We start from the raw sequence: 21,310 nt of genomic DNA, 5'->3' as shown, positions 1-21,310 counted from the left end.
GAGCTGCTCTGACACCACAGCTTCAAGCAGATGTCAGAGCTGCACTCAGCCTGCTCCCAGCTTGGGAACTGCCTCATCCTGTGCTGTGTTCTACACAGAGAACAGATTTGAAACATCCACAATGAGCACTTCAAAGCAGCTCCAGCATGCCAGGCTCACTGCCTCCCTAACCTGCTCCTGCTTCTGCTTCTCCTCCATAACAGAAAGGTCCACAGAAGGACAATGAAGCTGGGGAAGGGTCTGGAGAACAGGGCTGGGGAGGAGCAGCTGAGGGAGCTGGAGGTGTCCAGCCTGGAGGAGACTGAGGGGAGACCTCATTGCTCTCTACAGCTCCCTAGAGGAGGCTGGGGATTGGAGAGGATGAGAGGAAATGGCCTCAGGTTGCCCCAGGGGAGGTTTAGGTTGGATATTAGAAGCTTCCTTGCAAATTTTCTCAGCGCGCAGGCTGAGCCATCGAGGCTGCTGTGAGAACTTTGCCACACGAGGCAGTTAAAGAAGTCTCCATGGTCCTGATAAGAGCATCGCAGCCTGATCTGCACGCAGCAGATAAGTGACTGTTGTTGGGACGCAGAGAGCACAATGCACAGGAAACTCTGAGATAAGAGGGAAATCTGCCGCGCCGAGCAGAGCCTGGCACAGCAGCTCCTGCTGTAGAGAGCAGAATATGCAGAGAGAGGGACACAGGAGACTGAGAAATCTCAACCTGCTGATAAAGACCTGGAGGTGTTTACTAAACCCAAGATCTCTGTGCTAGGTAGGACAGGCTGAGCAGGGGGGGCAGGAAAGCAGAGATGCTTCTGCTGCACCAGGGGAGGGGTAGGGTGGAGCTTAGGAAAAAATTCTTTGCTGCAAGTGTGGCCAGGGAGTGGCAGAGGCTGCCCAGGGAGGTGGTGGAGTCCCCATGCCTGGAGGTGTTCAACAAGCATGTGGCCTTGGCACTTCAGTCCTGGTTTGGTGGCCATGGTGGTGTTGGGCTGATGCTTGCACTCAGTGATCTCAGAGGCCTTTTCCAACCCAAACAGCTCCGTGATTCTGTGCCTTTCCTGCTCTAACAGCTGCTCCTCAGAGCAGCTGCACCATCACAACACTGAGTCTGAGGAATCCCCAGAGAATTCAAACCTGCCCAAAGCGTTTTCCACATGAAAATTCAGTAACAGCCTCAAACTGTTTTGTGTGAACAAAGCAAAACCTTTTCTAGGTGCTGTGGCATTTGGCTCTGGATGTGAACTCCATCTCCAACAGCTCTTTCATGCTGCAGCCTTTCATCTTATTAGACTTGACTGCAGATACTTGTTTGGCCCTTGTCCTCATGCATAATGTTATAGAGACAGGGAAAAACCACCCTCCTCTGTTCCCAGAGTAGCCTGGCTGCCAGGCTGTGGCATGCCTGGCTCGCAGTGCCCACTGCAGTGACTCATCTCTCTCCCTCCTCTGCTGGGAGTCCTACACAGCATCACCCCCCTGCTCCTCTCCAGGAGCCTGCTGAACACTGGAGAAACCACGCAGGAGAGCTTCACAGTGCCCAAAATAAACCAAACCTACTGGATTCAACACCAGCTGGGTGCCACCTCCCCAGCCCATTCTTTCCTGCTCCCAGTATGTCCCTTTAGAAAGTGGACTTGCTTCAAACACCTGCACCCTGGGTGGGTTTAAATGCCTGAGACACAGAGCTAGGGGTGCCCAAAACAAAGGCAAGAGAGCTGCAGGAGCCCAGCCCTGGTGGCAAGGTGCCAGCACTCTGCTGTGAGCTGAGCACAGGGACTGGCATGGACGGAGCAAGCATCACTGCCCCGCTCCCCAGGCAGATCACAGGGGTGGATGACTACCAGGAAGAACAAGGCTGTGTCTTAATAAAGCTGGAACTGGATGATCTTTAAGGCCCCTTCCAACCCAAACCATTCCATGATTCTCTGAATTTGCCATCAAACCCAACACTCATGCAGAGCTACAGGCTGGGGTCAGAGTGGCTGAGAGCTCCCAAACAGAGAGGGACCTGGGGGTGCTGATTGACACCCGCCTAAACATGAGCCAGCAGTGTGCCCAGGGGGCCAAGAATGCTAATGGCATCCTGGCCTGTATTAGGAATAGTGTGGCCAGCAGGAGCAGGGAGGTCATTGTGCCCCTGGACTCTGCATTGGTTAGGCCACACCTTGAGTCCTGTGTCCAGTTCTGGGCCCCTCAGTTTAGGAAGGACATTGAGAGACTTGAAGGTGTCCAGAGAAGGGCAACAAGGCTGGGGAGAGGCCTTGAGCACAGTCCTGTGAGGAGAGGCTGAGGGAGCTGGGGTTGCTTAGCCTGGAGAAGAGGAGGCTCAGGGGAGTCCTCATTGCCCTCTAAAACTGCCTGAAAGGAGGTTGTGGCCAGGAAGGGGTTGGTCTCTTCTCCCAGGCAACCAGCACCAGAACAAGAGGACACAGTCTCAAGCTGCACCAGGGGAGGTTTAGACTCAAGGTGAGGAGAAAGTTCTTCACTGTGAGAATCATTCACCATTGGAATGTGCTGCCCAGGGAGGTGGTGGAGTCACCATCCCTGGAGGTGTTCAGGAGGGGATTGGATGTGGCACTTGGTGCCATGGTCTAGTTGTGAGGTCTGTGGAGACAGGTTGGACTCTATGATCCTTGGGGTCTCTTCCAACCTTAGTGATACTATGAGTGTGTGATACTTCAGGGCCAGAAGGGTAGCCCAGAGCCTCAGCCCCCTGCAGCTTCAACAGCAGAGCTTTCACAAGGTCATGTTCTAGGCTTTCATTTCCTGGGCCATATTAATCCACACCCTTGCTAATATCCAGAGTTTGGTAGCTTGCAGTGGATCTCCATCAGCTGTTACAAACTGCATTTAACCACATTAGCAGTGGAAAGATGTTTGCACTGTAGCACTCCCTGTGCAATTTCCCCTCCTTATCATCATTCTCTGAGCAGTGCTTCATAGCAGGAGGATATGCAGCACAAAATCTCCCTGAATATGAAATTTTCTGAGTCATTCTGTCACAAGTCTCCCAGGACCCCATAGTCAAGGCTGAACAATGCAGTGGAAGCCCTACAGATAGGAGGGACATTAACCATGCATGGTTTAAGTGTTTTGAACCTCCTTGCAGGATCTGATGAAAAGCCCTGCTCAAGCTTTTAAAGGTATAGGGAAACACAAAAATCAGCCTCACCCAGGCTATAAACCAAGTTGTTGGTGCAAAGCTGATGGAGAGGAGAGATCTTGTCCTGCCTGGAAGCAGCTCTGAAGCAAGCCTGCAGTTCCTACTGGACTTGGTGGTTTTTTTCCTTGCCCACATGAGTGCTCTCTCTGCCACAGAAGTCAACAGCAAAGCTGTCATTAACTCTGGGCCAAATAACTTCCAAGCCCTCATTCAGTTGTTAATGTTCCAAGAGTGGAAGTTATCCCCTGGCTACCTCAGAAGCTGAAAACTTTTAGCATCATTAAAAAATGAAAAGGTTCTCCTACATAAAGCAGGCAGCAGCTTGCTGCAGGAAGAATCCTTTTCATTTTCTTCCAGTTAAGAGGCAAAATTGAAAGCAGGCATCAAGTGTGCTGTGCCTTCCCCCTAAGTACAGCTGGTCCAGGCTGTTAAGAACTCTATGAAGTGGCTGAGGAAGAGCCTTTACCCTTAGATGAATGTGATTGGCTTTAAAGTACCCTGGGCACCAACATCTGACCCTGAGCAAATGACAGCAAAGCACTGCTCCAGGAGATCATCCCAGGAAGAGTTCAGCCAAAGCCACAGGAGGAGTGAGAGCTCCCACCCAGAGGTGCTGCCCACACAACCAGAGATTCAGCAGGGTTGGGAAACCTCCAAGATCAAATCCAACCATTGAGCTAACCCCACCATGGCCACCAAACCAGGACTGAGGTGCCATGGCCACGTGCCTGTTGAACACCTCCAGGGATGTGACTCCACCACCTCCCTGGGCAGCCTGTGCCACTGCCTGACCCCTCCTGCAGCTCAGGAATTGTTCCTGATCACAGTATCACACAGTATCACAGTAACTAAGGTTGGAAGAGACCCCTAGGATCATCAAGTCCAACCTGTCCCAACAGACCTCACAACTAGACCATGGCACCAAGTGCCACGTCCAATCTCCCCTTGAACACCTCCAGGGACGGCGACTCCACCACCTACCTCCCTGGGCAGCACATTCCAATGATGAATGACTCGCTCAGTGAAGAACTTTTTCCTCACCTCGAGTCTAAACCTCCCCTGGCACAGCTTGAGACTGTGTCCCCTTGTTCTGGTGCTGGTTGCCTGGGAGAAGAGACCAACCCCCTCCTGTCTACAACCACCTTTCAGGTAGTTGTAGAGGGCAATGATCTCCAGGTTGTCCATAAATCCCCCAGTGCCAACCAGCTAACAAGGAAAGTATTAACTCCCAGCAAGGAATGAGGTGTGCCAGAAATGTGTGGCCATGGCACTGGGGGCCATGGTGGTGTGGGGTTGATGGTGGACTGGATGAGCTTGGGGTCATTTCCACCCTTACTGCTTCTATCAGCCTACAGCCAAATAACCAAATGCAGCTCTGCTGGCACTGGCTGCTGTCAAAAAGCTGCTGTTGAAGCAGCCTCTGGCTCAGGGCAGGGGTGTGGATGTATAGACACAGATGTGCACTGTTGGGGGGTGGGTTCTGGAAGACCATGGAAGCCAGAGCTGCTCCCAAGGCACAGGTGAACCTCTGGCTGGTGAATCATTACCTTCATTTGTTTTTCTCCCTGGCATGCATAGGCTGTGTCAGCAGCACTTTCCATTATCCACTTCACCAGTTCAGAGCTGTGTGGTAATTGTGCCCATCCACTCTCCTCTGACAGTGCTAACTAACAGAACAAGAGCTCTGATAATACACAAGCTGCTTGTAAAGAGTTCCTGTAAGGTGGCAATCATCTCAATAGCAAAGCTGATGAGTTTGCACAGTGCCTTGTCTAGGGAACATCCTTTCTCCCCAGCGTGGAGCAAATCCCTCACATCTGGGGAGCAAATGGAGAGGGACTAAGATATAATTGCTTTAAAAGCTCTTGAAAGACATCTCTGCCAGCCCCTACTTTGCTGGCCAACAGCTGAACATCAGCCAGAATGTGCCCAAGTGGCCAGGAAGGCCACCAGCAGCCTGGCCTGGATCAGCAATGGTGTGGCCAGCAGGGCAGGGATGGTGTCCCTGTGCTGGCCACACCTCAAATGCTGGGTTCAGGTTTGGGCTTCTCACCCTGAGAACACTGGGAGGCTGGAGCAGGCCCAGAGAACAAGGGAGGTGAGAGACTGCACCAGGCTGCCCAGAAATTCTGGGGATGCCTCATCCCTGGAAGCATTCAAAACCAGCCTGGATGGGGCCTTGTGCAACCTGGGCTAGAGCAAGGGCAGGGGGCTGGGAATGGGATGATCTCCAAGGTCCCTTCCAACCCAACCCATTCTATGATTCTTAAGGATGCTTAAGGGGAGCGCTGAACTTCCACCTCTTCCCTCCACCTCCCCTCCCCTTTGTTTACACTTCAGTGTCCTTTTTATCTTCCCCTTTAATATTTCCACACACAACAGCAGTCCCAATCGCAGCCACCCCCTCTGCACCCATCTCCCTGTAGCTGCTCCAAAGCTCATTTGCTCCCCTTCCCCCCACACCCATCCTTACAGCAAACATATTATCAAAGGCAATTAAAAACATGTCAGGCTAATGATAATCTTCAGAGCCAGCCTGTAAAGGCTCAGGCCTCCTATTCCCCACTGGCAAGAAAATGAATTGAAAAGCTGGAGAAGGTTCTTGGAGCATTCATTTGTTTCGTTATGATCTGAGGCCCTCCTTTAAGATTAGCACAGAAATCTATAGCAGCTTAGAGCCATTTGCTGCTGAATTCCTATAATGCAGCTTCAATAAGTTAATTGAACTTGGGAGCCCAGGGATCATCACCATGGCAGGAAAGAGGCAAAGTGATGCATCAGTCTGCCCCAGCCCTTGTCAAATATCTGAAGATTAAGATTCTTGGCTAGATCAAACACAGCAGATTAGCAGCAATGACAGATTTGAGGCTTTTCTTCAACCTATATTCACAGCCCAATCTTCTCAAAGCTGCCTCATTAGACACTTCTCCATACAAAAGCTTCTAATATTGCCATTTTTCATCTTCCCTGTAAGCCACAAAAGGAGAGACACCTTCCAAAAGAAAAGAAAAGAAAAGGGAAGCATTGCAGCTATTCACTGTGACAGGATTGTGCACATCTGACTTCCAGAGACCATAAAGAAGTTTTAAGAACCAGCAGCTGGGTACAAAGTCAGCCTCTTGAAAAGAGTTTTTTATGGGCAAAGTATCAAGTTCTAATTTTACTGCTGAAAATGCTTCAGAAGACTTAGCTCCTGCTCCAGCCAGGCACAAAGGAATAAAAACCTACCCAAAGAACAATCTGTTAGTGTTTGGGGGGGTGAGGTGTGTGAGTCTGTGTTTGTCATCATCTCTGAACATTTGGATGCTCTGCTATTGCATGAGGGACCTGGGGCTGATTAGTCTGGGGACGAGGAGGCTGAGACCTCATTGCTGTCTGCAGCTCCCTGAGAGGAGGCTGGAGGGAGGTGGGATTGGTCTCTTCTCACAAGTAGCAGGTGATAGAAGGAGAGAAAATGGCTTCAAGTTGCACCAGGGCAGGGTTAGGTTGGAGATGAGGAAATATTTCTGTCCTGCAGGAGTGGTCAGGGGTTGGCACAGGCTGCCCAGGGAGGTGGTGGAGTCCCCATGCCTGGAGGAGTTAAAAAAACCCAACAGCTTGTGGCCAGAGTGGTGCTGGGCTGATGGTTGGACTGGGTGATCTGAGGCCTCTGCCAAGCACAGCGATTCTATTTCGCACACTTCAGTTAAGTCCAAAGGTCCCTCAGGCTCCTCACCATGGCAAAAGGCAGTGGTTCCTGCCTGGGAAGGCACCTCTGCGAGACACTGAGGTGGGGAGGGAGTTCTTGGTATCCACAGGAGCAGAGCTCAGTGCACAGGAGGGAAGAAGGGGTGAAAGGAAATAATGAATGCTCCCTAAAGCACAGAGCAGCCCTGATGGCAGAACTGGGGAGAGAATCGAAACCTGAGACTAGCTCAGAGCTGAGCACTGCTCTCAATTCCCTTCAGCACAGTCCCCTGGAGAGCACCATCCATCAGGTGAGAACATCCTTCTAATTGGCTTCCCTAATTTCAATTGTCATTACCTCTGGGGATGGAGACTTCACTTCAAGCTCTATCCCACCGCCTGCTTGTTAGTCATCCAAGTACTTATATCCCCCTCGTACATTTTATTCCATTAGGAGAGTCATAAAGAAATAAATTAGAATCACAACATCTCCTGCTTGTTCTGAGAGAGACTGTTAGCACTTGACTCACCTACTTACATGTCAATTTAGCACTCTTAGCTGGATTTAAATTGAGTCAAGACTGATCCGCTTAAGACAGGATCTGCATCTGCTCCCCCAACACTTGGGAGGATTAGGATAGAAGAAGAGAGTCAACTACTGCTACAGCCTGGGAAGATTCAACAGCTCAGAGCACAACAGGTTTGCTCCTGTCCCTCATTCACCAAATCATAGAATCACAGCATGGCAGGGGTTGAAGTGACCTCTGGAGATCACCCTGTCCAAGGCCCCTGCCAGAGCAGGGTCACCCAGAGCAGGTCACACAGGAGCACATCCAGGTGGGGCTTCAAAAGGCTGCAGAGAAGGAGACTCCACAACCTCTCTGGGCAGCCTGCTCCAGGGCTCCAGCACTCTCACACCAAGGAAGTTTCTCCTTGTGTTGAGGGAGAACCTCCTGTGTTCCAGTCTGTACCTGCTGCCCCTTGCCCTGCCGCTGGGCACCACTGAAAAGAGCCCAGCCCTGCCCTCATGACCTCCATCCTTGGCCCTCTCTCGGGCTGCTCTTCTCCACCTAAGGAGAAAAGTCTGCTGCCCCACCTGCTTGGATGCATCCCCTCAGTCATTGGGGTGTTCAGAGCTGTGCCTGCCCCATTCCCCTCATTTCCACAACCAGAAGTCATCACTTTTGTAAGCCATTAAGTCATGACAGAAAAATCTTTGCTGGGCTTAATTAATTTAAATATTCATGGCACAGGATGGCAGGGGAAGTGTTGCTCTTAATCAGAACAGACACTGCTGCTCCATAATGCAAATTGCTGTTCCTCACCTGGACAGGAACCTGCAGGAACAGGGAGCAGAACGTCAGAGAGCAGCAGCCAGCCAGCGCAGCTCCAAGGGCACTCCGGAACAGGAAGGGAAATTCTCCAGCCCAAAGCTCTGCTTCCCCAAGCTGTGGTGCCTCCTGCAGCAGTTGCTTGCAGGGTAATTCATCACCATTTACTCCAGCTGAATGCACCCCCTCTAAAGCAAGAGGCCAGCCGCTTTCTGAAGGCAGTTTCTCATCTCTCTCTCAAGGCTCCAGCACTTCCACAGCTCCCTGCTTGTCCTCGCCGGGCGCAGAGCCCTGGTCCCACCTGCAGAGCCGTCAGTGAACCTCATGAATCACGGCACAGACTGCCACACTGCCAGCCTCAGAGTGGTTTGGCTTGGAAGGGACCTCAAAGATCAGCTAGCTCCAACCCCCATGGCACTGACCAGGACACCTTCTGCAGGTCTGGGCGGGACGTTTGGGTTCAAGCAAGTTTAACAGGGAAGCATTTCTGTGCCTTGGAGAGCCTGCTGCACGCCCGGCACCGAGCCCTGCTCTCTCCCTGCAGTGCTTTTGAAGCTGGAGGGCAGAAGTGGTGGTGATCGCTCCTCTTTATGCAAACCTTTGTAGTCCCGACACATGCCTAAGAGGTGGGAGATCAAAGCTCCTCTTCCTCCTCTGCCAGAAATAAATCCATAACCCCAAGCACTCCCCTCCCGGGGCTGGCCTGTGCTGCTCGGCAGAAGAAATCATGCAAGATCTGTGGGGCTGCAGAGAGAGGCAGCAGATTGCTGTGAGCTGATGAAAAGCTGCTCGAAGAAGAAGAAAAAAGGCAGGTAGTGAACCAGAGCTTCCACTTGGGGTCTGTTAATAGCAGCTCTAGTTTCATTGTCTCCCATCAGCCCGGGGTGCAATTAGCATCGCAGCAACAAAGCACTCGGCAGGAGCAGCAGCGTTTGCTGAGAATGAAATGTCCATGGGTCAGCAAAGAGAGAATTCACTGCAGGAAGAGAAGAAACAAGGACAAGGGGCAGTGGGTACAGACTGGAACCCAGGAGGTCTCACTTGAACTTATGAAGACATTTCTTTGGTGAGGCTGCTGGAGCCCTGGAGCAGACTCCACAACCTCTCTGAGCAGCCTTTGAAGCCCCACCTGGATGTGTTCCTGTGTCCAGAGGTCCCTTCCAGCCCCTACCATCCTCTGATTCCATGCCATAACGTTGGCTGTTGTGGCTCTGCTTTCCACTTCTACTATGGGCAAACCACTGCAGGTTTGTTACCAAACAATCAAATTAAAGGAAGTTTCTCAGGACAGGAGCAGGTGAAGCAGTGCCCAGAACAACAAAAGCCTCAACTGAGATGAAAGGGAAACCAGCTACTGCCACTGCAGCGGCCGCAGCAAAGGAGGTTTGATCTGCTGTAGTTTAACACAGCACAGAGGCAGGAAAATGTGTATGAATTCTCAGTCTGCTTTTGCTGCCTTTAACAAAGATTAAATGTTGGCTGTTCCTCTGGGCTCGGGCACTGGCAGCAGCAGCACACCACAGCCCCACAGGTGAGTGACAAAGGGTTAGGGGAAATCAGTAGGATTCCCTCGTTGCTATTTTTGGAGCAGCTGGCCAGCAGAAGCAGCAGCAGCTCTGTCTCTAATGTGGTGGAAAATCAGAGCTTCATGCAAATCAGCAGCTTTTTGTTTAAGTTCTGGATGGTTCTTAGCCTCCTCCCTTCCATGCTCTCCCCTCTGCCCCGGCTGTTCTCAGCGCTGCAATGAAGGCTCAGAAGAGCTGAAGTGTCAAACATGGAGAAAAACAGAGCAAGGAAAGAGAGGAAGAGAAAGGAGATGGCTGGAAATGCAGGAGAGCTGAAGAAGCTTCATTTATCTGGAGAGAACAAAGGCTGAAGAATAATAACCATCAGATTCTGAAGAGACCTCAGCACTGCAGGAGGTCCCAGGTGTTCCTGGAAAGTCTCTGCACTGCACCAGCCCAAAGCCTTTGCAGAGGCCTTGAAGGCAGGCTCAGGAAATCCATTTATGACAGGTTACTTCTGCTGGCCCAGAGAGGTGCAGGTTAACCCCCAGACAATCTTCCTCATCCACCACATTTCACCCAAACCAGTGCTTCTCAGGCAGTTTTGACCCTGGGTCCTGCTACAGCCGATAAATGCTGAAGGCTTTAGCAAGGTTCCCTGCACCTCGCCTCTCCGCTTTGATCCAGGGAAAGCTAAAGTCATAACAACCTCATGACACTTCTGTCTGCCCTGACCCTGTCTGACACAAAATCCCCTTGGTAAAATCTGCTGCTGCACCTGCAGAGGCGCTGGGGTTTAGCTTCTATGACAAGTGACAGCAGGGTCAGGTCACGGGAAAGAAAATAACTCATCCCCATTTTGATCACAGAATGGACTCCCTCACAAACCCTCTTCTGAAAGCAGAGCTGACCTCCCATGGCAGACAGCTGCTGACCATCACACCCAGCAGCACCTCTTGCAGAACAACAAAATCAATCCAAGCTGTCTGCCTCCCCTCTGCCTCGCTCCCCTGAAGCACAATGAAGCCCAGAAGTCAGGATCCAAACCAGCCAGCGACACTTCACTGCAGAGAACCAACTCCCCCAAGAATCCTGACAAGCAACAAATGAAGATGGTATAAAATATGCAAGGGAAGACTCATCTTTGCCTAAGGACTGGAAAAGTTGCTGAGTCCCAGCCCACACACCTAAAAGAAGGCTTTTTGAAAGAAAAAACGATGCTCCAGGACTCTGTAAGAAGTGGGGATCCAACCTCCAGAATGCTCAGCACTCAGAAAGGGGACAGCAACCACAAGTAGCCCATTCCCTCCTTCCTTCCTTCCCTCCCGTGTGCAGTCAAAGCTCCATTAGCTTTCCTGCTTCAGGTGAACTTTTCTGAAGATCCCAGAAACAGAAGACTTCAGGGGCTTGGGATCTCTCCAGAGGAGGAGACTCCACAGCCTCTCTGGGCAGCCTGCTCCAGGGCTCCCCAGGAGACCCCTGGCCTCTGCAGAGCTGCTTTAGACACAACCTTTTGATACTAAAATCAACTGACAAATTGCTTGGGTCCAGCCCAGAAAGAGCTGTGGGTAAGCAACTAAAGCAAGTGAGGAGCACCCAGCCCTTGCTCCACGCAGGTCCTACCAGTCCAGAACACAACACTTCAGCAGCCTTCAATAGCTGATGGGTGGTTGAGAGTGGAGGATGCTCTGCAGAGCTCCTTCCAGGGATTGCAGCAAAGCCCTCTGCTGCCAGTGGCAATTTCTCCACTTTCAATTTATTTCCAATTTTTTCCAACTGCCTTCAGGGTAACAAGTTTGATCTCATTGGCAGCAGTGTCCCTCTCCAAGACTTGATCAGCCTGTTCATCCAGCACTCAAATTGACTTTACTGGGTCACCTACCACTTGAAGTCACCTTCGGGGAGTCTAATTAGTCACCACACAGAAGAAGAGTTCCTCAACACAATCCCCTAGCAACACAATCCTCTGCCTTTCACAAGGGCTTAGCATCTTCAGGTCCCAGTGCTTGTAGCACAGTTTGGAAGCACCCAGCAGCCTCAAACCAATCCAGCTCAGGTCATGAAGTCATCTCCAATCCTACCTGCAAAACTCATCAGGAAGCCTTCCAGGGAAGAAGTTGATTTCCCTCTAAAGGCTTCTCAAAGTCTGTCCCAGGCTGCCCAGGGAGGTGGCTGAATCCCCACCCCTAGAGGGGTTTGAAAGCCACAGAGAGGAGGTGCTGAGGGCCATGGGTTAGCCCCAGCTAAGCCTTGGTTGCACTGGGTGATCCTATGAATCTGTGTCCTTGCTCACTGCAGGGACCTTCAGAGGTCTCTTCCAGCCCAAACCTTTCAATGATTCTATGATTTCTGTGCCTCCAGTTCCAGTCCTTCTGTTCTATTTTGTGTTAAAAACCCAAACCCACACAATGCTGTGGGAGTCCACCCAGTTAGCACTAAACAAAGGCCAAGCTGACTGCTCCAAAAGGCAGCTCAGCAGCTCCTGCTTTTCCCACCCTGTGAAATTTCTGACAGGTCAATCCCAAATTCCTACATAACACAAATGTGCAATTTGGAATTAAGATGAACAAAATGGCTCCATTCCACCAGCAAAGGACTAAAATTAGCTTGTTTTGAACAGATTGCTGTGCTGAGCGAGGCAACAGAATGCTCAGGAGGATGCTCCAACCTCACAGGCTGGTTCTAGCCCATGCAAGGCATGTCCCATCCACCCAGCCTGCTGCAGCCTATTGGCCCCAGCTGGTGGCATCTGACAGCACAAATGGGGAAGAAATGATTTACCAAACGAGGAGAGGTGAGAGCTGACTTCTTGGAGCTCATCAAAGTACTTCTGAAAGGATCTCTGCTCCAGAAGCACATCCTGCTGCAGGGTTGTTCCAGGAAACCTCTCTCAGTTCTGGGAACAGCCTGCTGACAGGAGGGGTCCCCCTCAAAGTGCACCAGTTCCCACCACAGCTCTGGAAGGCACAGATGCCGCACTTCTGTCCTCTGCCAGCCTGTGGACCTTCCTTTGCAGCCTTGCACAGGGCAGGATATCAACTGCTAGGTAAAAATGAAAGCAGAGCCGAGCTCCCCTCACTGCTGTAAATCAGAGGGAACCAAGGGTGAGTCTGCCCCCAGCCAGGAGTGCAGAGCACCGGTGGGGACCATCAGCCGTGCTCACCTAAGAGCTCACTGAGTCTATTTATATCTCAAAGGCACCACTGGGGAGCTGTGTTGGCTCTCAGGCTTTAAAAAGTCGTTTTAGTGGCAGCTCTGGCACAGCCCAAGGACTGCTCCAGAGGTCACAAGAAGGATTTTCATAAAATATTACCTCCCGCTGACACCACCTTTGGCAGAGCCTTGGCCAAGTGCTTGGGCCTGAGCTCAGCATTTCCTCCAAGGGGCTGCTGCTCTGCTGCTTGTTGCTGTAGGGCTGTGACATGACAGCCTCATAAAAATTCTAAAGGTCAGACTTGAGCTTCCAGGAACACAGCAGCGAGAAGCCAGAGCCGAGCTGGACGGCGACCGGCTGCACAAACACCACCTGGAAGATGAATGCTTCACAGCAGGATTCCAGCCCAACCCACACAGCACAGCCAAGCCAGGGAGAGCTTGTCCTGGCAGATAAACATCTCAGCTCCTGCTCCTTTTCTCCCTCATTAAGGCAGTGGTGTGGCCTCTCCCTGGAGAGGATGCTGGAGCAGGGAACAGCAGCAGGCTGTACCCACAGAATGGCCAAGCTTTATGTGAACAGCAGCACCCTGTAGCTTACCAAGACCACACTGATTGGGCTAAAGGACACTGCAGGTCTCATTTGTGATCTGGAAGTCCATCTTGGTGCAGTAACATCAATAAAATGTAAGTAGAAGTACTTAAAATTGAAGTAAAATCTGCTTTGGTCATGAAATGAAGACACCATTAGAGGCAGGTTGGCCAAGAGAAGCTCTCCAGGTGTTTCCAGTGGCTTGGCACCAAGTTGCTTCCAATACATCAGATCCAACACTCAGCCTTTATGGTATCAAAAAGCTTTCAGCTCACTGTGCAACTTTGGATCAAGGGAAAAAGAAGTTCTACACAGTTGCAGCAACCTTTGCTGTGTTCCCAGCTGATCCTCAGTCAAAGCCCCATGAGCAAAGGCCACCTGCTGCTGAGCAGGACCTGACAATAGGATCAGTCCCATTATGGTTCCTGCCACCTGCACCTGCCCTCCAAGGCTGCCAAGGTCATCCAGGTTCTCCTTGTTGTGGCCCTCCAAAGCTCACCTGGGTAAGTGTGAGGACAAGGACAAAGCCATAGCAGGGCTGTGCTGGCTCTCTGAAGTGCTGACTTCTGAGCTCTGCCTCACAACTTTTAGGTTCTCTCTGTAGTGGCCTCTTCAAGGCCCCTTGCCAAGCCCTTTCATCCACATCAGGCAGTAACATCTTCTTTGCTGGGTAGCTTTGAACACGCTGCTGAAACAGAAGCTGCTGCTCAGCTGCTCTGGAGCTGGGCTCTGTTTCGTTTGCTGTGGCTTCAGCAGCTGCACAGCAGCCAGGCTTGTGAGACAGGTCAGGAGGTTAAGGGAAAGGTGCAAGAAAAAGCCCTGAGCTCCCCGAGGTGGAAATTAGAGCTCACAAAGGGGAAAGAAGTAGTCCAGGATGAAACTGGTGACACTTACGCAGGGGCTGCAGGGACCTCTTAGTACAAGGCCCATTGGAGCCACTGCAGTTGAGTCAGCACTCCACAGCCAGAAGAAAAAGCAAACCCAGGTCAAAATAACTATTGAAAGTTAGGAGTAGAAGCCAGGGTAACTCAGAAATGAGACCTCCAACCAGAGAGCTTTGCACCAGAGAGGGTAAGAGCGAGCAGCCTATCCATGCTGGGATGCTGGGATCAGTCTGTGCTAGCGGGCTGCAGCAAGTTCTCTGCGGGATGCTTTCCTTAAGCACCAAGACTCTTCTCCAGGCTTTGCCAAAGCCCAAGGCCTCGTCCCTCAGAAAAGCTGAGGCAGAATTTCCATTGCCTGAGCATGGCCTTGGAGGCACAGCCTGTCCCACGGCCCTGCTGAGCTCCAGCTGCCTTGCGAACGGGCAGCATCTCTGCAGATCAGGTCAGGCAGTGTCAGGCTTGTAAGGACTGCAAATCCCGAGCAGGTTACACAGCCGCAGGACCACAGCTAAAGGGCTCAGACAGCAGGATGAATTAATTCCCTCCAGCAAGCCAGAGCTGTTCCATGTTGGGACTGGTTTTACTGCCCCTGCAAGCATTCCTCTTCTCAGGGTTTGCAGGAGGCCAGAGGTCATTTTATTCCTTTCATGTCCCTGCAGCATCTCTGTGGAATGCTAATGTTCACTGCTCGCAGGCTCAGCGAGGCTCGGCACGAGGATCAAGCAGCTCCTGCTCTGGAGGTGACAAGAGCCCAGGCTGACGCAGCAGGGACAACCTGAGGCACTGATTTCTAGCCTGGAAAACGGCTTCTGTCTGCAGCACAGTGCTGAGATCAGATGGGTGAGGGAGATGAGGTTAAACGTGGCAGATAGCAGCACAGGAGGGGAAGAGGCAGGCAGCAGGCAGACAAAAATCTGCACCGGTTTACAAAGAGATTTCACCAAGAGGATCCTGCTTAGAGCCTTCCCTTTAATCTTGGCTGTGTGGAGGCATTTGCTCCTCTCCCCATGGTCAGTGGTAGTGAGGGGGGAGGCAGGAGAAAGGTTCATTCACAAGCAGGAGTTGCAGTCAATCCATCTGCTGCTACCTCTGCTGTCCCTTCTCTAACAGAAGTTCTCCCCACGACTAGCACAGGAGGGGATTAAATCCTGTTTGCTCCCAGAACCATCCCAGAGTGAAACCATCTGCAGCAGAGGCCATGCTTTATTTTTACTTTCCCCTTGTGTCACAAAGGCTCAATTCAGGGTTGTCAGGGAGTAGAGCTGGGGCTGTAGCTTAGCAGAGCAGTTAGAGCCTGCAGAACACCAAGGGCTTGGTGGAGGATGCAAAGGCATGAAAAGGAACAGACCACAGTCTCTCACTGCTGTCAGAACCAAGCAAGAACAGCTTCACTAAGCTTCTAGGAGTGCAAACCAGGCTCATCCTTCAAGGCAGCAGGAGGCTGAAGGCTGCTGGAATATGAGGAACATTTTCTGATAGCTGTTTCCAAAGATGTGTGACCACAGCCAATGGAAGCAGAGATCAAGTCCAGGATTTCAGTGGAGCTCAGCATGTTGACACCAAGTGCTTCTGACAACATCTTGCATGGACAAAATGCAGAGAGCAGGCAACATGCTGGGGGAGCTGCAAATCATCCCTGGAGACTGGGAGCTTGGCTTCAGAACTGTGCTGACCCCCAGCTAGGGACACACGGCCCAGGGACTGCAGCATTCAAGCTCCTGGCAGTGCAGGTAGGTGCACAATGTGATCCTGTGCGAGAGGGCAACTGACCACATGGAACCTGGATCTGATCAGCATCTCCTGTCTGCTTGCCAGATGGCTTGACAGCTCCAAGGCCTTCATGAACATGGGCAGCAGACATGCAACACTGGGAGCCAGTCAGCAGTGCTCAGGGAACAATTTTAGCTGCTGGAAAATGTCAGTGTGGGAATGTGCAGCTCTGCAAGGATCAGAGTGGCTTGCACTAGAATTTCAATTCAAAACAGCAGAAAGAAATGGAGCAGAACTTCATCCCCAACATGAAGACATCTGCAGACACTCAGCTGTAGTAGAATCATGGAATCATTAAGGTTGGAAATGCCCTCTAAAGTCACCAGGTCCAACCTTCAGCCCAGCACCACCATGGACACCAAACCATGTCCCCAAGTGCCATGGCCACACAGTTCTTGAACACCTCCAGGCATGGGGACTCCACCACCTCCTTGGGCAGCCTGTGCCAGTCTCTGACCACTCTTGCAGGAAAGGGAAACTACAGAGCCCAAAGTCTGCAGACCTGCAAAGCCTCAGCAGCTCATCCCAGCACAGACCTTCCCCCTCCCCACTGGCAGCTCATCTCTCCCCACTCCTGCCAGGGGTCCCAGAGGCACTGGCTGCCTGCTAGCTCATCTCATCCACACACACAGGTACTCGAAAATACTCTGCATTTCTATACACCTAAAAATGGGCTTGGAAGCAGAAGAATTGGTTCCTGGTTTGTAGGAGACTGTTGACGTCAACCAACTGAGACACCCAAGCTGAAGATGGCTCTCGGAGTTAAATTTAGATGAGAAGTTAACAGGCACCATTTTGCCACACTGGGTATTAATAGCTGGCTCTGCCTGCTTGCTGCAGCCTCCCCGGAGGTGGAGGCAGCTAGATGACAGCAGTGAACTTGACAGCATCACCAGGAGAGCTTGGGCACATCTCACACCTTCTGTGGGCACCCTGCCTCCACAGCCCACAGCGTGAAGCGGCCAGGAGCGTGCTGGTCAGAGGCTCAGCTCTTGGAGGGTTCAGGGATCCCCCTCCCTGGAGGTGCTCGAGGCACCCCAGGCACCTGCTCCCTTTCCCCACCCCAGGATTGCTGTCTGCCAAGTGACACCCACAGAAGGTGGCATCAAAGCTCTCTGCTTCCATTCCAGTGGCACCCAGGCTCCTCTGAGCAGGCACTGCTGAACTTCCTGCAGGATGCTGAAGGCAGTTGGGATGCTCCTACCCGAAGTGGCAGCACCCTTCCAGAGCAGCCCTGTGGGGCTCTGTCTGCAGGCAGACACCCACTGCTCCTGCACAGAGCCATCCAAGTTACTCTAATCTGATTAGGCTCACTCTGCATTGCCATCAGTTCTGCAAACCCACAGCATCTCCTCCCTGCACCCACACACATCTGGTCACAATCATTCTCCTTCCTAAATAAATTTCAGGGAGCAAAGCGAAGTTTTCAGGGCTTGAGCTTTCTTTTTCTTGCTTTCCCTACCATCCCTGCACTTCAGCTGCAGAACCCCTCCAGAGAAGGAGACTCCACAGCTGAAACCTCCTGGGTTCCAGTTTGTGCCAGTGGCCCAGGACTCTGTGACCCAGCAGTGACACCAAGGGCTCTAACCCAAGCTGTGGTGTGAGCTCAGGTAGAAGCTCCAAGTTTGTTGTAGCAGAGTACAATATCCACAGGCAAAGCACCCAGCAGGGTTTGCTGTGCTCTGCAGGGCTGCTGAGGCACTTTCCCCCGGGGCACAGATGCCATCTGGGGTGTAGGCTCCATTAGCACAGCTGACAGCCAGCGAGACTCACACAGAGAGAACAATTCCAAGTCTTGGCAAGCTGGAAAAGTTCCTCTATCGATTATGTCATATTGCATCTCCTGCTGCCTTCACTTTTGAGGCTTCTGTGCTGGGAAAGAGAAAATAAAGTCAGAAATAGGAGAGGCTACAAGGAAAGGAGGGAGGAGGCTCTTCCAGGAGCAGCAGGTTGGGAGCCATCAGCAAGCGACCGTTCTGCCAACTTCCCTTGCCAAGGGTGGGCAAAAGCCCTGCGCAGAGCAGACGTTGGATTACTCACACAGCTCTGACTACCCAAACTGATCTTAAAGCACTCTGGCAGGTCCCAAGGGTCATTAGGGAAGACTTCCTCCCTGCATTAATAATGAAAGGGCTCTTAACCAAAATTAAACTGGAGGAGCATAGCAGCATTTTAGAACTGACACATCTCATTTCCTATTCCACTCTCACCCCTACAAGCAGCAGTGGGAGAAGACATCAAGGTTCTCGCTCTTAACAAGTGCTGAAGTATCTGCAGGACTTCCACAGGAGCCAGGGGAGAGCAGCAGCCCTCTCCCAACACAGGCTCCAAGCCCCCACAGTGCTGTGAGGGGCTCAGCCTAAGGAGGTGAAGCAGGTGGGGGCTGGTTTCCAACCCCAGAGCTGAAGGGTGGTGAGGAGGAGGCTCAGCCTCTGCTCTCCTCGCAGGTGGATGATGCACTGGGAAGTGCAGGTGGTCTGTACCTGCTACCACATGCCCCAAGCCCAGTGCACACCTTGCAGTCAGCACCACCTGGACAAAGCACAGGACTCCGTGCCTCCTGGTCAGCAACCATCTGTACCTGCAGACACTTACAGACCATAATAAGCAAAGCACACAGAGGACTTTCCAAGCCCACCAGTGCCTTAGAAGCCACTTCACAGCTACCAACCAGAGAAACCTTGCTGGATGGAGAGGCCAACACCTTCCATCGCTCATCACTGCACTGCCGCTTCCCTGAGGAGCTTCCCAAGGTCTCTGGAAAGTCTCCACTGAGGATCAAACACAGGAGCTGCAGCTCCTCCAGGAGCATTCAGCACAAAGTAAAAGCCAATGCTGAGAAAAACATTTCAGAGGAGAGTCCAAAGCATCTGATGGGCAGCAGAGCAGCAGCACAGAGCTGCTGACATTTCCTCTGGATTCTGTCAGAGCTCGGCTCGCATCAGCTATCGATTTGTTGTTTGCTCCACCAGCATCCATCCATTATTTAACACAACTGAACAGTTTGTAAACCAACTTGCTTCTGCTTTTCTAATATTGATGCCTTTTAGAAGGTTGAAACCTCTCCTGAAAACCTCAATACCAAGTATGAAGCCTAAAATACTGCAGCTTAATCTATAGCAAAGCCCAAGCTCAGTATTTTCTGCATTGACAAGAGCCTCTTTATGGCTTCTAGAAGCTGATTTCTGCCATGCTCCACTGCTCCCTACAAAACAAAATTAACTTCTTCTTTTCCTTGTTGTCCTTCCCAAAGCTTCACACTTCTTGCAAGTTTAGAGTGGTCAGGGACTGGCACAGGCTGCCCAGGGAGGTGGTGGAGTCCCCATCCTTGCAGGTGTGCAAGAAAGCTGGGGGCATGGCCCTTGGGGCCACAGGTTAGTGGCCAGGTCCCCATAAGTGAACCACAGCTTCTGCCAGCTGAAGCCATTCTGTGATCCTGGGAGGCTGAGCTGGGCCTGCTGGGACTGAGCTGATGCTGCTGAAGGCACTCAGGGTTTATTCTGCCTTCCCCTGCACCTCTCATTGCTTCCATTTGCTGCTGGTTCCCAAACCCTTCCACAGGCAGGCTCCAAGGCACACACCAGGGACAGATTCAGCTCGGGACTGCGTCAGAGCGTGAACCCCCAGCCATACCCTGAGCCAGGCTGCAAACCCTGGGGCTAGCAGGAACATCAACTGTAAATCACTCCCAAAGCACTTGCAGATAAATTGTAAACTAATTAATAGCAGAATTATTGATGCACAGCAAATATTTTGCAAAGAATTTATCTGAAACTCTGTCACCACTTCCCACTTTACAGCATTGATTTATAAATCACTGAACAAACAGTGGCATGTCCAATAAATACTTGATGAGTGTTTGCCAACACTTTCCCTGACATAATGTGACATAAATGCAGCGCAGACACCGCCGTGGTGGGGAGCAAACACCATCAATTACCACCTGTGCACCACCAGCTGCAGCTCAGCGCTCCCAGCTCCTTCCTTTGCCCAAGACAAGGAGTTTGCAAAAGGCCCCACTGAGCTCCACAGCTGTGTGTCCACAGAGTTGTGGGGGTTGGAAAAGCCCTCTGAGATCATGGAGCCCAACCATCAACCCAACACCACTGTGCCTAATCAACTGTGAAGGCTGGAAAAGACCTCTGTGGTCATTAAGTCCAAACACCAACCCAACCCCCCATGAAGTACAACCCTGGCCTCTGCTACTCACCCCTTGGAGAATGACAGCAGCATGGTGGTGGGAAGGGACCCTTGGGGACCCCAGAATCCAACACCCCTTCTAGAGCAGGTTCACCTCAGTTCAGCTTGTCCAGCATCACAGTGCCCAGGGGGGTTTGGAAGCTCTCCAGAAAGGAGGAGACTCCACAGCCACTCTGGGCAGCCTGCTCCAGGACCCCAGCAGCCTCACACCAAAGCAGTTTCTCCTTAAGGTCATGTGAAACCTCCTGGAGTGCAGTTTGCATCTTGCCCTGGCACAGACCACCTCTGCACTGCTAGTTACTGAGGAGAGAAACCGGCCCCCAGGGAGCTGCAGAGAGCACTGAGGTGTCCCCTCAGCCTCCCCTTCTCCAGGCTGAAGGACCCCAGGTCCCCCAGCTCCTCCTTGTAACTGAACTCCCAGGATCAGGAGCAGCCTCAGCTGGGACCTCTCTGTTCAGCTGATCCAGATGACCCTCAGATGACTTTTCCAGCCGAGGTTTTCCCTCTCTTCTCTGCCCTTGCTCAGCCTTTTGTGCTTCTAATGAATGCAAGGTCCAGAGGTGAATCTTTCCCCCAAAATTCAGCCCAAGTAAGCAAGCAAGAGCCAAGACTCTGACACAAAAAGGATCTTGCTCTGAAGTCTTGGGCCCTGCACTTCTTCCCCCCCAGAGCCCCCAGCGCTGTGTGTGCTCAGCTGCCTGCCTGCCCCCTTGGTGAACTCTCAATTCCTGGAGGACTTTGGAGAAAAAGATTCCTTTTTCCTTCTTCATCAACACATCAAGAGCCCCTCACCCCTGCTGCTCTGAGCACACTGCTAGGAAATAAGAGTCCTTCAGATCACTGGGGAGTCCAAGGCACTGATTGGAAGTCAGGAGCTCCCAGAGCTCTGCATTACCAGGCTGATTTGGTTGCCTTTTTAGTACACAAATATCGCTGGGGGGGACAGGGCAGGGGGGAGGCAGGGAAGGGTTCTCTGACTTTATTACTGATTTCTGTTTTGCTTGCTCCAGAAGCGATCACAGAGAGCAAGGCTGGGCAGGAGGTGCAGGCTCTGTCCTGAA

The sequence above is a fragment of the Dryobates pubescens genome, chromosome 31, assembly GCF_014839835.1.
Source record: "Dryobates pubescens isolate bDryPub1 chromosome 31, bDryPub1.pri, whole genome shotgun sequence".
NCBI lineage: Eukaryota > Metazoa > Chordata > Aves > Piciformes > Picidae > Dryobates > Dryobates pubescens.
Note: the sequence above shows the minus strand (reverse complement) of the source record.